Raw genomic sequence first — 15802 nt, forward strand, 5'->3', positions numbered from 1 at the left:
GGTTCACCCCGCAGGTCAGGTCATGAGGTTCCTCGACACCTTCCACGGGGCGGATGTTCACAGGAGGAGTGGGGACGGGACGGCGGACTCGCAGGCCACCCTCCTGTCCCCACTGCTCCCCTCCAGAACTGGAGCTCGAATCTAGATGGGCCTCTGACCGCACACATCGCTGGGTTTACGTCGTGCCGGCTTCACCTTCGAGTCTCACAAACTGGCACTCTTGCTGCTTCTAGGAGTGTCCTAGAGAAGAAGACACCGGGTTCCGTACGAGATCAGCTTCTTGGACGCGGCCCTCTGGAGCCCGTGGCTTTGGCTTCAGGGGAAGCACGCTGCCTACGGTATAGCCTGGCCCGGAAGCTCATCCGAGGATTCCTCAGGAGTTCGCGGGCCCCGAGGATTCTGTTTCCGAAAAGCGTTTTCTGGAACCGGGCGACTTGGGGGAACGTGTCACTGGTCTGGAAAATGGAAGGCCGCTGTCAGAGGGTTCAGTGACCTTTACGCTCCCTCCTTTCACTTGAAAGGTGTCTTCTTTTTTCTCCCCACCCCGCCCCCCAACCCCCCGCAACACACACACACCCGACAGCTTGCCTGACCGTTGTTGCTGGGGAGATGAACTCTCAGGAGACGGGAGGCCAAGTCTCTTTCACACCCCGGGGAAGACGATAGGAACGGGTCCCCAGCCGTGCGATGTTTCCGTGTCTCGGCACGGCCGACAGTCTCCTCCTCGTTCTGGGTGCTCCCGTTTCCTCCACCCCCCACCCCCCACCCCATCCCATCCCATCCCATCCCACCCCATCCCATCCCATCCCAAACTAAGGGTTTAGTTTAATGCCAAACTTCTACAAAGAAATAAGCAAATTTTTGTGCAATGTCCAGTGATCTCTTTCTAGGTTGATAGACTGATCAATGCCGTGGTTAATTCCCACAGTAAGTGGATGCCACCCTGTAAATCTTCTTGGCTCATTGCCTGCCACACCCGCTCCATTGCTGGTTAGGAGTAATGTTGTAAAACATGAAAGAGAACACAAAATGGACTGATGACTCTGAGAGAAGAATTGTAATTGGAGGACATTTCAGGACTGGCTCTGATATTGCATCCCGGAAAAAGTAAAACTCATACAGAGAGTGGAAAAGTGGTTACTAGGGCTATGGGGAGAGGTTGGTAAAAGGGAACAAATATTCAGCTATAAGATGAATAGAGTCTGAGGATCTAACGTAAAACACGGCAATCTTTTTGACATGTTTTGTATAAATGAAATCTTATATGAAGATAAAAATCTAAGTAGGAAAGATGGAGGGAAGAAAAAAAAAAAGAAGGTGAAATATGTGAGGTGATATGAATTAACTGGATGAGGAATCCTTTCACATCGTAAACACATGAAATCACCACAGTTATATTTCAATTTCTTGCAATGTTGTATGTCAATTATACCTCAAAAAAGTTGAAATTTTAAAAAAGATATTACAAGATCTATGAAAAACCGTGAGGATTGTGTCTGGCTTGATAACATTGAGAACCTAGAACTCAGGCGATCCAAAACGTCCCCCTGACTAATAGAGTGTTTGTGTCATCGGTTACTCAATTCCGAATTATCATAGGTTCCAGAATTGTTGGTTGGATGCAAGATTTCAAAGCAGCCACATGCTGGAAAACTTAGTTTTAATGAGTTTAGTTCTATTCTCTCAAAGCGGAGAGCTCTATTTAAAGATGATATTTCACGTGGACTTCCTTGATGTTTCGTACGCTGGATCAGAGACGGATATAGTGAGATATCATGAAGTAATTCCCTGTTTTTCTCTTTATAATTTCCGCGACATGATCCTTCTAGTTAGTAAGAAACATTTGTGTTGCCTTGAAGAGAATTAGATTATTATCATAATAATGGAAAGGGAAAGTAGTAGGTTTATGCTTGGCCCTTTTATATTTAAAATATACCTTTTTGGCTAGAGTGTGAGGCACAGGAGATCTAGATCCTGCAATCGAGGAATGAATCTGTGCCCTTTGCAATGGAAGCAAACTGTCTTAATCCCTGGAACCCTAAGGAAGTTCCTCAAAAGAGACGGTTTGCGACTAGGTCAGAAATGATAGTCTTCAAAGGCAATCCCTTTAAGGTCAAAGGAACAAAATTTACTGACTGAAGAGAAGCCTCTGGGTAATACGAATGAGGAGTCTCTGACCTATGAGCAGCCCATCAATACTCCTATTGCCGGCAATAGGAGTAAAGAGGACATCCCATGACACAGAAGGACCTGTCCCAGGAGAGAAGCCCAGGTTCATTCTGCCCGAGAGGAGAAGGCGGGCCGAGCGATGGTCTGGGAAGGGTTTAGAGACTCAGGGTGCGGGCACATGGCTACGCTTGCTGATGAGGGGTCAGATTCCCGATGAGATGAGACGACACGGCTCGCCAGCATGGTGGGGGCGTCAAGAACCCCCTCGAATCTTGCAGACCCTCTGCGACCAATGAGAGAGAGCCAGGCACCACTGCTCAGGGGCACAGCTTCTGCTCTGCTCTTGGCAGGTCCCGGTCACCTGCCACCTTCCTGTCTCCAGCAGAGGTAAAGTGAGGCCCAAATGCCGCCTGAGGATCTTTGAGCTCAGAACGGAAACTCTTTTTTTCGGTGGCCTGGAGTGTCATAAGCAATCCGAAGGTGAGCGGAATTAAATGCAAGTAGTCAGAATAATGGTGAGAACAAAAGGAAACGGCAAGTCACTGTTAACAATCTATTTTGGACGTAAAGTTTTGTGAAGAGAGAGACGGAACCTAGCTTCAGAAGGGGAGGGAGGTCCCGCAAGGTCGAATGAGGCCCACTGGTGGCTGGGGACTCATCTGGAGGAACTTCTCTGAAGAAGGGCCTGGGATCCATCTGAAAGCGGGAGTGGGAACCCAGGCCCGGGAGTGAGCGTCCAGAGCTGGAATGAGAGCTCCTGGGAGACTGACTCGAGCGCGGCTGGTTTCCGGGGCACCCACCTCCCCTTCTCCTCAGCTGATGCCCGCAGGCTGGGTCACGGCCCTTGAGGGAGAAGCCTTGGCAGAAGGTCTCCCCGCGGAGGGAGCCCATGGGTGTCTCAGTCTGTCAGTGGCAGTTGCTCGTTTTCTCGGGCTGCCAGCCCATCTGAGCTGTTTCTGTTGGAGGGGAAATCTGCCTGAAGTTACGCCTGAGGCCTGAGCTCTCTTATTATCAAATTAGGCGAATATCCGATACATAATGTGAATACCTGGCCTACTGCCATGGAATTTCTAAATATCCGTGTGCCGAAAGCTAACTCCGTCCCCACGTGTGCAAGCTAATTCAGGGGAACTCGCTCGTGTCTGACCCGTGTGGTAGTAGTGGTGAGAGCAGGAGTGGATCGGGAGCGAAAGGACCAGGTGGAATTTCTCGATTCAAATCCATGAATCTCTGAGGACTTCGTGAGCACGTTACACTTTAAGTGTCATTCCTGGCCTGAGAGGGAGCACGAACAGGACTTTTCTGACGGCTTCATGGAGACGTGAGACAGGAGTCGAGATCCACAGTATGCAGCGAGCGGTATCTTTGCTTATAGGCAGATCCAGAAAAAGCTATCAGCTCACTGTTGGTTCTTTCAAAGCACGTAGTAGCTGTGTGGTTGCCCGATAATGTGAGTGCCGTCCACCTAGACTGTACACGCACCTCACGCACCGAGTATCTGTCGGCCTTGTAGATGAGGAGGTGGCTGAGGGGCGTTTGCGCAAGTGACTGGGTTTGAATCTAGACAGCACCCTTTGCTGTGGGCTTGGTGAAGTGCAGGTCCTCAGTACACAGGATTCTCATCCTTCCTGGCCTGTTTCTGGCTCCTCTTCACCATCTGGGTTCCACAAGCCTCATCTTTAGCAGCACCGGTGTGCTCTTACCACAAACCTCCGAACAGCACGTTCTTTCAAGGTGCCTCCTCGTCCTTCACCGCTGGTGCTGGGCTCAGACCGTCCCCTGCCCCACGGCCCTTTCCCGGGCCTTTCCTTTTCACTCTCCCGTGGCTAGAGCTCTGACCCATCCTCCAAGCGCGAGGCCTCTTCTCACTATTTCGCATTCCAGGCAAGCCTACTTATTCTGGGAGTTATTCCCCCTTGATACTTTCTGTCTATAACCAGGACCAGGACCAAGCACACAAATCTCTTTCCACGCAACCCCTTCTTGACGCTCAGCTCTGCCGGGCGTGTTGGTGCTGACTCTCGTACGGATGGTGAGTCGACAGGTGACCGGTGACGGGTGAGCTTTTCATGAACCACGTGGAAAGTATGGTTGGCAAGCCTCTGACACAGATTCCCCCATGGGAAAACATCGTCACCTCCTGAGACAGTCCTGGGAACAAAGTCAACGAACAGAGGATTCAGTGCTTCCGGACACATCGAGTGCTTGTGGCAGACACAACCTGCCCCAGAGCATCCAAGGTCAAGTGTGAGGAAAGGCCTAGGAGTAGCGGGACCGGGGACTGAACAAGTCGGCTCTGCTCCTCTCCCGGCTGCAGTCCAAAGAAACGCCAAACAGGATGCCTCTTTGTTGCCATCGAGTGTCCAGTTCTAAACTTTTGTTAACAATGTATACAATGTTAAGGCGCGGGAGAGCCGGCTTTACTGAAACTTGTGGATCGTGCACTTCTTATCCCTGCTACTGTTTGATACAATTAGAGTTTAAGAGCACCCTGTTTTCCAGGAAAGATACTATATAACGCAAAGGTGCGATTTCTAGTGCCCCCTTAATTTCCCCAGTCTCTGGGTACGAGAGCTGAACCAAATGTTGTCTAGTATATTTTCAGGGACATGACAAGCTATTCAGATCCTTCCCGATAGATGTTCTGAAAAAGAACTACTAGCTGCAAGAACTAAATCTCAATTTCAACTCCGGTAGAGGAGAAGCTGCGCTGCTGGCAACAGTTAAGATAAACACTGTATCTTCCCAAGAATAGACTGGGTACCCCCAGCATTTACCTTGAGGCTGCAGCGAGGAAGACTAAGTCTGCCACTGAACTAGGTCCGTTTCTTTGACTTGAACCTTTATACGTGATTCCTGATATCTTCAGTTTCCGTATGCTGCCTGTAGCCCGAGACGTACAGGGCGCACCCCTCGTCAAGGCTCAGATTTCAAGAGTCTAATACATTTCCATTCAGATACAGATAGCAATCTGCAGAATAGAGAATAATACGTATCTCGTTGGAGCGTTACAGGAATATCATGACAGGACACGTGTGGCCCCGCGCGCCCCCAACCACAAGCCCAGATCTCCCGTCTCCCCTCCGAAACCTCCCCCTCCTCCCCCCCATACCCAGCCACCGAGGGGGGCCCGGGGAGGGATGGCGGTCTCAGCCCCGGTTCCGAGAGGTCACTCGTGGAGCCGCCCTAGCTAGGCCGAGACGCCAGATGTGGCTGCCCTGCTGCTTCACGTCCATCTCCGTGAGCCATGCCCAAAAGGCACGTGAAATCATTGAGAGCAAACAGCGCCCCCAGAAAACGCAAAATGATCCTCCTGAACCCCACACGGCCGCCATCTTGGTGGATCCACGTTAGAGGTCGTTGGTAGGTATCCCCACTTGATGCCTGAATAGTACTCACACGGACTCGATTTCTTTTCGCTTTTCCTGGGTGCCCTAGCCAGAGAGATCACGTGGGCCGGAGAGCAAACACAGAACAGAACAGAGCCCCGAACCACAGCCAAGTCGAGGGCGTGCGGAACCGCAGGAACTCACAGAGCCTGTGAGGGGACCCAGATGGGGAAGAAGCGTCCGTGCTCACGTATCTCTGGGGAGGTTGGAAGGGGCGCCCGCCAGCGAGGCAGGTGCCGCGCGAGTGGCCGGAGACGTTTCTCCGTGGGATCTCTCGGGGTGTCGCAGGGTGCCGGGTGCAGGGGCACCCTGGGAGGCCCGGTCCACCGAAAAGCCCGAGAAGTCTTCATGTGGGGCAGGCACGGAATGGTTTCTTGCAGGGCCGGGCGAGGAGAATTCGGGGGCCCATACCTCCAAGCCCCACACGTCTCGAGAGGGTTCCACGTGGCATTCTGAAAGGCCGGGCGACGGAGGGAAGGGGTTCGTGGCTGCGGACAACGCCTGGCTGGAGGAATTCTTTGTCTTTGGCGACGGTTCACCCCGCAGGTCAGGTCATGAGGTTCCTCGACACCTTCCACGGGGCGGATGTTCACAGGAGGAGTGGGGACGGGACGGCGGACTCGCAGGCGACCCTCCTGTCCCCACTGCTCCCCTCCCTCCAGCACTGGAGTTCGAATCTAGATGGGCCTCTGACCGCACACATCGCTGGGTTTACATCGTGCCGGCTTCACCTTCGATTCTCACAAACTGGCACTCTTGCTGCTGCTAGAAGTGTCCTAGAGAAGAAGACATCGGGTTCCGTACCAGATCAGCTTCTTGGACGTGGCCCTCTGGAGCCCGTGGCTTTGGCTTCAGGGGAAGCGCGCTGCCTACGGTATAGCCTGGCCCGGAAGCTCATCCGAGGATTCCTAAGGAGTTCGCGGGCCCCGAGGATTCTGTTTCCGAAAAGCGTTTTCTGGAACCGGGCGACTTGGGAGAACGTGTCACTGGTGTGGAAAATGGAAGGCCGCTGTCAGAGGGTTCAGTGACCTTTACGCTCCCTCCTTTCACTTGAAAGGCGTCTTCTTTTTTCTCCCCACCCCGCCCCCCAACCCCCCAACCCCCCGCAGCACACACACACCCGACAGCTTGCCTGACCGTTGTTGCTGGGGAGATGAAATCCCAGGAGACGGGAGGCCAAGTCTCTCTCACACCCCGGGGCAAACGATAGGAACGGGTCCCCAGCCGTGTGATGTCTCCGTGTCTCAGCACGGCCGACAGTCTCCTCCTCTTTCTAGGTGCTCCCGTTTCCTCCACCCCCCACCCCCCCACCCCACCCCACCCCACCCCACCCCACCCCATCCCATCCCAAACTAAGGGTTTAGTTTAATGCCAAACTTCTACAAAGAAATAAGCAAATTTTTGTGCAATGTCCAGTTATCTCTTTCTAGGTTGATAGACTGATCAATGCCATGGTTAATTCCCACAGTAAGTGGATGCCACCCTGTAAATCTTCTTGGCTCATTGCCTGCCACACCTGCTCCATTGCTGGTTAGGAGTAATTTTGTAAAACATGAAAGATAACACAAAATGGACTGATGACTCTGAGAGAAGAATTGTAATTGGAGGAAATTTCAGGACTGGCTCTGACAGTGCCTCCCGGAAAAAGTAAAACTCATACAGAGAGTAGAAAAGTGGTTACTAGGGCTATGGGGAGAGGTTGGTAAAAGGGAACAAATGTTCAGCTATAAGATGAATAGAGTCTGAGGATCTAATGTAAAACACGGCAATCTTTTTGACATGTTTTGTATAAATGAAATCTTATGAAGATAAAATCTAAGTGGGAAAGATGGAGGGAAGAAAAAAAAAAGAAGGTGAAATATGTGAGGTGATATGAATTAACTGGATGAGGAATCCTTTCACATCGTAAACACGTGAAATCACCACAGTCATATTTCAATTTCTTGCAATTTTATATGTCAATTGTACCTCAAAAAAGTTGAAATTTTAAAAAAGATATTACAGGATCTATGAAAAACCGTGAAGATTGTGTCTGGCTTGATAACATTGAGAACCTAGAACTCAGGCGATCCAAAACGTCCCCCTGACTAGTAGAGTGTTTGTGTCATCGGTTACTCAATTCTGAATTATCATAGGTTCCAGAATTGTCGGTTGGATGCAAGATTTCAAAGCAGCCACATACTGGAAAACTTAGTTTTAATGAGTTTAGTTCTATTCTCTCAAAGTGGAGAGCTCTATTTAAAGATGATACTTTACGTGGACTTCCTTGATTTTTCGTACGTTGGATCAGAGACGGATGTAGTGAGATACCATGAAGTAATTCCCTGTTTTTCTCTTTATAATTTCCGCGACATGATCCTTCTAGTTAGTAAGAAACATTTGTGTTGCCTTGAAGAGAACTAGATTATTATCATAATAATGGAAAGGGAAAGTAGTAGGTTTATGCTTGGCCCTCTTATATTTAAAATATACCTTTTTGGCTACAGTGTGAGGCACGGGAGATCTAGATCCTGCAATCGAGGAAAGAATCTGTGCCCTTTGCAATGGAAGCAAACTGTCTTAATCCCTGGAACCCTAAGGAAGTTCCTCAAAAGAGACGGTTTGCGACTAGGTCAGAAATGATAGTCTTCAAAGGCAATGCAATCCCTTTGACTTCAAAGGAACAAAATTTACTGACTGAAGAAAAGCCTCTGGGTAATACGAATGAGGAGTCTCTGACCTATGAGCAGCACATCAATACTCCTGTTGCCGGCAATAGGAGTAAAGAGGACATCCCATGACACAGAATGACCTGTCCCAGGAGAGAAGCCCAGGTTCATTCTGCCTGAGAGGAGAAGGCGGGCCGAGTGATGGTCTGGGAAGGGTTTAGAGACTCAGGGTGAGGGCACATGGCTACGCTTGCCGATGCGGGGTCAGATTCCCGATGAGATGAGACGACACGGCTCACCAGCATGGTGGGGCCGTCAGGAACCCCCTCGAATCTTGCAGACCCTCTGCGACCAATGAGAGAGAGCCAGGCACCACTGCTCAGGGGCACAGCTTCTGCTCTGCTCTTGGCAGGTCCCGGTCACCTGCCACCTTCCTGTCTCCAGCAGAGGTAAAGTGAGGCCCAAATGCCTCCTGAGGATCTTTGAGCCCAGAACAGAAACTCTCTTTTTTTCGGTGGCCTGGAGTGTCACAAGCAATCCGAAGGTGAGCGGAATTAAATGCAAGTAGTCAGAATAATGGTGAGAACAAAAGGAAATGGCAAGTCATTGTTAACAATCCATCTTGGACTTAAAGTTTTGTGAAGAGAGAGACGGAACCTAGCTTCAGAAGGGGAGGGAGGTCCCGCAAGGTCGAATGAGGCCCACTGGTGGCTGGGGACTCATCTGGAGGAACTTCTCTGAAGAAGGGCCTGGGATCCATCTGAAAGCGGGAGTGAGAACCCGGGCCCGGGAGTGAGCGTCCAGAGCTGGAACGAGAGCTCCTGGGAGACTGACTCGAGCGCGGCTGGTTTCCGGGGCACCCACCTCCCCTTCTCCTCAGCTGATGCCCGCAGGCTGGGTAACGGCCCTTGAGGGAGAAGCCTTGGCAGAAGGTCTCCCCATGGAGGGAGCCCACAGGTGTCTCAGTCTGTTAGTGGCAGTTGCTCGTTCTCTCGGGCTGCCAGCCCATCTGAGCTGTTTCCGTTGGAGGGAAAATCGGCCTGAAGTTATGCCTGAGGCCCGGGCTCTCTTATTATCAAATTAGGCGAATATCCGATACATAATGTGAATACCTGGCCTACTGCCATGGAATTTCTAAATATCCGTGTGCCGAAAGCTAACTCCACCCCCACGTGTGCAAGCTAATTCAGGGGAACTCGCTCGTGTCTGACCCGTGTGGTAGTAGTGGTGAGAGCAGGAGTGGATCGGGAGCGAAAGGACCAGGTGGAATTTCTCGATTCAAATCCATGAATCTCTGAGGACTTCGTGAGCACGTTACACTTGAAGTGTCATTCCTGGCCTGAGAGGGAGCACGAACAGTACTTTTCTGACGGCTTCATGGAGACGTGAGACAGGAGTCGAGATCCACAGTATGCAGCGAGCGGTATCTTTGCTTATAGGCAGATCCAGAAAAAGCTATCAGCTCACTCTTGGTTCTTTCAAAGCATGTATTAGCTGTGTGGTTGCCTGATATGTGAGTGCCGTCCACCTAGACTGTACGTACACGCACCTCACGCACCGAGTATCTGTCGGCCTTGTAGATGAGGAGGTGGCTGAGCGGCGTTTGCGCAAGTGACTGGGTTTGAATCTAGACAGCACCCTTTGCTGTGGGCTTGGTGAAGTGCAGGTCCTCAGTACACGGGATTCTCATCCTTCCTGGCCTGTTTCTGGCTCCTCCTTACTATCTGGGTTCCACAAGCCTCATCTTTAGCAGCACCGGTGTGCTCTTACCACAAACCTCCGAACAGCACGTTCTTTCAAGGTGCCTCCTCGTCCTTCACCGCTGGTGCTGGGCTCAGACCGTCCCCTGCCCCACGGCCCTTTCCCGGGCCTTTCCTTTTCACTCTCCCGTGGCTAAAGCTCTGACCCGTCCTCCAAGCGCGAGGCCTCTTCTCACTATTTCGCATTCCAGGCAAGCCTACTTATTCTGGGAGTTATTCCCCCTTGATACTTTCTGTCTATAACCAGGACCAGGACCAAGCATACAAATCTCTTTCCACGCAACCCCTTCTTGACGCTCAGCTCTGCCGGGCGTGTTGGTGCTGACTCTCGTACGGATGGTGAGTTGACAGGTGACCGGCGACGGGCGAGCTTTTCATGAACCACGTGGAAAGTATGGTTGGCAAGCCTCTGACACAGATTCCCCCATGGGAAAACATCGTCACCTCCTGAGACAGTCCTGGGAACAAAGTCAATGAACAGAGGATTCAGTGCTTCCGGACACATCGAGTGCTTGTTGCAGACACAACCTGCCCCCAGAGCATCCAAGATCAAGTGTGAGGAAAGGCCTAGGAGTAGCGGGACCGGGGACTGAACAAGTCGGCTCTGCTCCTCTCCCGGCTGCAGTCCGAAGAAACGCCAAACAGGATGCCTCTTTGTTGCCATCAAGTGTCCAGTTCTAAACTTTTGTTAACAATGTATATAATGTTAAGGAGCGGGAGAGCCAGCTTTACTGAAACTTGTGGATCATGCACTTCTTATCCCTGCTACTGTTTGATACAATTAGAGTTTCAGAGCAGCCTGTTTTCCAGCAAAGATACTATATAACCCAAAGGTGCGATTTCTAGTGCCACCTTAATTTCCCCAGTCTCTGGGTACGAGAACTGAACCAAATGTTCTCTAGTATACTTTCAGGGACATGACAAGCTATTCGGATCCTTCCTGATAGATGTTCTGAAAAAGAACTACTAGCTGCAAGAACTAAATCTCAATTTCACCTCCGGCAGAGGAGAAGCTGCGTTGCTGGCAACAGTTAAAATAAACACTGTATCTTCCCAAGAATAGACTGGGTACCCCCAGCGTTTACCTTGAGGCTGCAGCGAGGAAGACTAAGTCTGCCCCTGAACTAGGTCCGTTTCTTTGACTTTAACCTTTATACGTGATTCCTGATATCTTCAGTTTCCGTATGCTGCCTGTAGCCCGAGACGTACAGGGCGCACCCCTCGTCAAGGCTCGGATTTCAAGAGTCTAATACATTTCCATTCAGGTACAGATAGCCATCTGCAGAATAGAGAATAATATTTATCTCGTTGGAGCGCTGCAGGAATATCATGACAGGACACGTGTGGCCCCGCGCGCCCCCAACCACAAGCCCAGATCTCCCGTCTCCCCTCCGAAACCTCCCCCTCCCCCCCCCACACCCAGCCACCGAGGGGGGCCCGGGGAGGGATGGCGGTCTCAGCCCCGGTTCCGAGAGGTCACTCGTGGAGCCGCCCTAGCTAGGCCGAGACGCCAGATGTGGCTGCCCTGCTGCTTCACGTCCCATCTCCGTGAGCCATGCCCAAAAGGCACGTGAAATCATTGAGAGCAAATAGCGCCCCCAGAAAACGCAAAATGATCCTCCTGAACCCCACACGGCCGCCATCTTGGTGGATCCACGTTAGAGGTCATTGGTAGGTATCCCCACTTGATGCCTGAATAGTACTCACACGGACTCGATTTCTTTTCGCTTTTCCTGGGTGCCCTAGCCAGAGAGATCACGTGGGCCGGAGAGCAAACACAGAACAGAACAGAGCCCCGAACCACAGCCAAGTCGAGGGCGTGCGGAACCGCAGGAACTCACAGAGCCTGTGAGGGGACCCAGATGGGGAAGAAGCGTCCGTGCTCACGTATCTCTGGGGAGGTTGGAAGGGGCGCCCGCCAGCGAGGCAGATGCCGCGCGAGTGGCCGGAGACGTTTCTCCGTGGGATCTCTCGGGATGTCGCAGGGTGCCGGGTGCAGGGGCACCCTGGGAGGCCCGGTCCACCGAAAAGCCCGAGAAGTCTTCATGTGGGGCAGGCCCGGGATGGTTTCTTGCAGGGCCGGGCGAGGAGAATTCGGGGGCCCATACCTCCAAGCCCCACACGTCTCGAGAGGGCTCCACGTGGCATTCTGAAAGGCCGGGCGACGGAGGGAAGGGGTTCGTGGCTGCGGACGACGCCTGGCTGGAGGAATTCTTTGTCTTTGGCGACGGTTCACCCCGTAGGTCAGGTCATGAGGTTCCTCGACACCTTCCACGGGGCGGATGTTCACACGGGGAGTGGGGACAGGACGGCGGACTCGCAGGCCACCCTCCTGTCCCCACTGCTCCCCTCCCTCCAGCACTGGAGTTCGAATCTAGATGGGCCTCTGACCGCTCACATCGCTGGGTTTACATCGTGCCGGCTTCACCTTCGATTCTCACAAACTGGCACTCTTGCTGCTGCTAGAAGTGTCCTAGAGAAGAAGACATCGGGTTCCGTACCAGATCAGCTTCTTGGACGTGGCCCTCTGGAGCCCGTGGCTTTGGCTTCAGGGGAAGCGCGCTGCCTACGGTATAGCCTGGCCCGGAAGCTCATCCGAGGATTCCTAAGGAGTTCGCGGGCCCCGAGGATTCTGTTTCCGAAAAGCGTTTTCTGGAACCGGGCGACTTGGGAGAACGTGTCACTGGTGTGGAAAATGGAAGGCCGCTGTCAGAGGGTTCAGTGACCTTTACGCTCCCTCCTTTCACTTGAAAGGCGTCTTCTTTTTTCTCCCCACCCCGCCCCCCAACCCCCCAACCCCCCGCAGCACACACACACCCGACAGCTTGCCTGACCGTTGTTGCTGGGGAGATGAAATCCCAGGAGACGGGAGGCCAAGTCTCTCTCACACCCCGGGGCAAACGATAGGAACGGGTCCCCAGCCGTGTGATGTCTCCGTGTCTCAGCACGGCCGACAGTCTCCTCCTCTTTCTAGGTGCTCCCGTTTCCTCCACCCCCCACCCCCCACCCCCACCCCCCCCGCCACCGACCCCCGCCCCCAGCAGCCCTGCCACCCCACCCCAGACCCGACCGCCCGGCCCGGCCGCCCGGCCGCCTTTCCTTTCCGGTGTTTGTGGCCAGTTATTTTGAAATCCATGTTCTCCTGACCTCAAGCGCACTTTCCCCGCCCACCGGCGCATGCTTGTGTTTGTTGTCGTTGGACTTGATCACGGTCTCGACACAGGTTGACTTTCGTTTTCTCTTGTTGGGGGTCCGAGTGTCTCCTTCTTTTCCTTTCTTGCTCCTGGGCTTGCGTGTCTGTGTCTGTGTCTGCTTTCGAGAAGTCCTGCTTTGTTCTCCGAGCAGCGCTTGCCTGGTTTCGCTTTGCCGGTCGGTCCCTCCCTCCCTGCCTCCCTCCCTTCTCTCTCTCCCTCCCTCCCTCCTTCGGGGGAGGGGGCCCGGGGGAGCCCGGGATGTCACTGGTGCCCCTCTCTCGGCCGTCCCCGCCCCGAGCCCCGCCGCCCGCCGGCGTCTCCGTGGAATGTCCGCCCACCAGCCTGGAATCGCGTGGGTGGGGGGGGAGCGCGTCTCCTTCGTGGCAGCCTCCTGGGGAGCTATTTCCCAGCTCCTCTCCCTTCCTCTGCGGCCGGGGTCGCGTCGCGTCGCGTCTCTCGGAGGCGGCGGCTCCGAGCCGAGCTCGGGCGTTTGGGCGGCCGGCGCTGTGGCGTCCTCGGCGGCCGGCGACAGCGACCCGTCCTCGGGACATTGGAGCCGGTTGTCAGGAGCCACCTGGCGGCCGCTTTTATAGTGTCCCTCCCCTCTGGAGCTTCGGCGACCTTCAGGAGGGTTGTGACTCAGCCGCCGGGCCCGAGGGCACAGCTCTCAGAGACCGGCTCTGCTGGCAGCGACAGTGGCGGTGGCGCCGAGGCCTAGGGACGTCCTGCTGTCGCCGGAGATTGGTTCTCTAGGTTTCTGAGGAGGGTGGCCGTCGCGGCGGCGGCGGCGCTCCAGAGCCGGGCTCTGGGGTGGCCTGACCGGGCCTCCCTCAGGAGGGTTTGCTTTTCGCCCTCAGGAGGGTTTGCCTTCTTCTGCCAGGAGGGTTGGCTCCCGCCCTCAAAAAGGGTTTGCTGTTCGCCTTTTCAGAAGGGTTTGCGTCTCCCTTCAGGAGGTTTTTGCTTTCCCGCCCTTTCAGGAGGGTTTGCCACCCCCGGAGGGTTTGCTTTCTCACCCCTCCCCAACTCCCTGAATCACGGCCAGGAGGTCAGGGACCGGCTCGAGCCGTCCTGGGTGCCCCGGACAGGACGGTCTGGGGCCCCGGGCGTGGTCCCTCGTTGGGGCCCGCTCGTCTCGTGGGAGGCGCCTCGCCGGCGGGTCTCTCTTCGTTTTTCTCTTTGGCAACTCGAAGCCAAACCCCCGCTCGGAGACTCGGACGGACGGACGGGTACACCTACCCGTGCGGGCGAAGGGGGAGGGCGTCTCCGGCCAGCTCCCTCCCCCTTGGCGTCTGCGCCCCCACTTCGCCCACCGGGCGCCCCCTTCGCCCCCCTCCCCCCCCCAGTCGACCAGATGACCCCCGACAGCTCCGGGCCTGGTGTTTCTGGGGTAGTGCTGGGGACAGGTGGCGGTGCCAAGGTGCCAAGGTCCCTCCCTGCCAGTCGTGGGTGGGCCCCGCTGTCGGGCGCTGTCATTTTGTCGCCCGAAATGGGCCTTTTCTGCCACCAGGTAAGTGCCGACACGGTCTCTCTCGGCGTCTGCCGCCGAGGACTTTGGGCCTCTGGACGCACGCGGGGCTCTGGGCCTTTGGGCCGCCGGCCTGGGCCTGTGCGTCGGCTCCCGCGTGGCGTGTCTGGCAGACCCGACCCGTGGCGCCACCTCCGGTCTCTGGGCGACCCGAGGGCGGCGGGGCGAGGCGCCGTGGGTCTTCTACCCTGTGTGACCCCCGCTGCGGGCGCCCGGTGGTGGCCGGGACGACCCCCGCTCTGTAGGCTCCGTGCCCCGTGTCAGGCAGCTCCTCCTCCTGGGGTCGTCGGCGGCTGTCGCCTGAGGTGAGGTGAGGTGTGGCGGGGGGAGGCGGCCGGTGAGGCTTAAAGCGGGCCCCTCCGGCGACTGCCCTCACCGTGCCTTCCCCCCTCCCCCTCGGCTCAACGGATCGATGTGGTGTGGTCGTGCTCTCCCGGGCCGGGCCTAAGCCGTGCCGGACGAGGGACGGGCGTTCCTGGTGAACGTGTGCGGTCTTCTCGGTCTGTCCACGGGGCCCCTCGCCTGCCTTTCCCCCTGCCCGTCGGGGAGGGTGAGGAAGGCGGGAGGGTGGGTGCGGCCTCCGGCCCTGACTCTCGGTCTCCTGCCCGCCCCCCCTCCACGGGGCGTCAGTGAGGCCGTCGGTCTTCGGACACAGCGGACGCTCTCGCTTCGCCTTCTCGGCGCGTGTCCCGCGAGCGGCCCTCCCCGCGGTGGGGAGGGCTGTGCCCGCCGCTGCGCCGCGCGCCCCGCGTGGGTGGGTGAGCGTGCCTCGTTTGACCCTCGGTGGTGCCCCTGGAGCGCTCCAGGTCGCCCCCTCAGGTGCCTGAGGCCGAGCGGTGGTGTCGTTTCCCTTAACCCGGCGTCCTCCTCGGGTCCCCCACCGCGGTGGGGTGTGTGTGTGTCCCGCGAGTGGCTCTCGTTGGGGGAGGGGTCGAGACGGGAAGAGAGGCGTGCCTGTTCCCCTCGCCTCTTCCGTTGGGGGCAGGTGCTGCCTCGTCGTGGAGGCACGGGCCGTGCTCCGGCCCCGACCGTGCACACGCTCCCGTGTGGTCGTCCGCTTACCTGTACCGCAGACCCCTCCCGCCCAGTCGAGGATCGGCGGCTCGTGGAGCGCCTC

General features: G+C 55.4%; 2 long non-coding RNA genes across 3 annotated transcripts in view; both read right to left on the reverse strand.

The window, feature by feature from the left end:
• Nucleotides 1-1374: 1374 nt before the first annotated feature.
• LOC145534281 (uncharacterized) lies at nt 1375-6691 on the reverse strand. The gene is made up of 2 exons (XR_014074406.1): nt 4947-6691; nt 1375-4320 (listed from the first exon to the last, which is right to left on the reverse strand). It is a non-coding gene; the product is annotated as an uncharacterized LOC145534281 (long non-coding RNA).
• A 445-nt stretch (nt 6692-7136) lies between these two features.
• The window catches only part of LOC145534282 (uncharacterized), a 26963-nt gene continuing 18297 nt past the window's right edge, over nt 7137-15802 (reverse strand). For both annotated transcript variants that reach the window (XR_014074407.1, XR_014074408.1), the window contains exons 2-3: nt 11052-11245; nt 7137-10424 (exon numbers count right to left, since the gene is read on the reverse strand). This is a non-coding gene — a long non-coding RNA (uncharacterized LOC145534282). The remainder of the gene's footprint in view (nt 10425-11051; nt 11246-15802) is intronic.

This window comes from Giraffa tippelskirchi, chromosome 14 (genome assembly GCF_054371585.1).
Source record: "Giraffa tippelskirchi isolate mGirTip1 chromosome 14, T2T-mGirTip1v1.2.pri, whole genome shotgun sequence".
Classification (NCBI taxonomy): domain Eukaryota; kingdom Metazoa; phylum Chordata; class Mammalia; order Artiodactyla; family Giraffidae; genus Giraffa; species Giraffa tippelskirchi.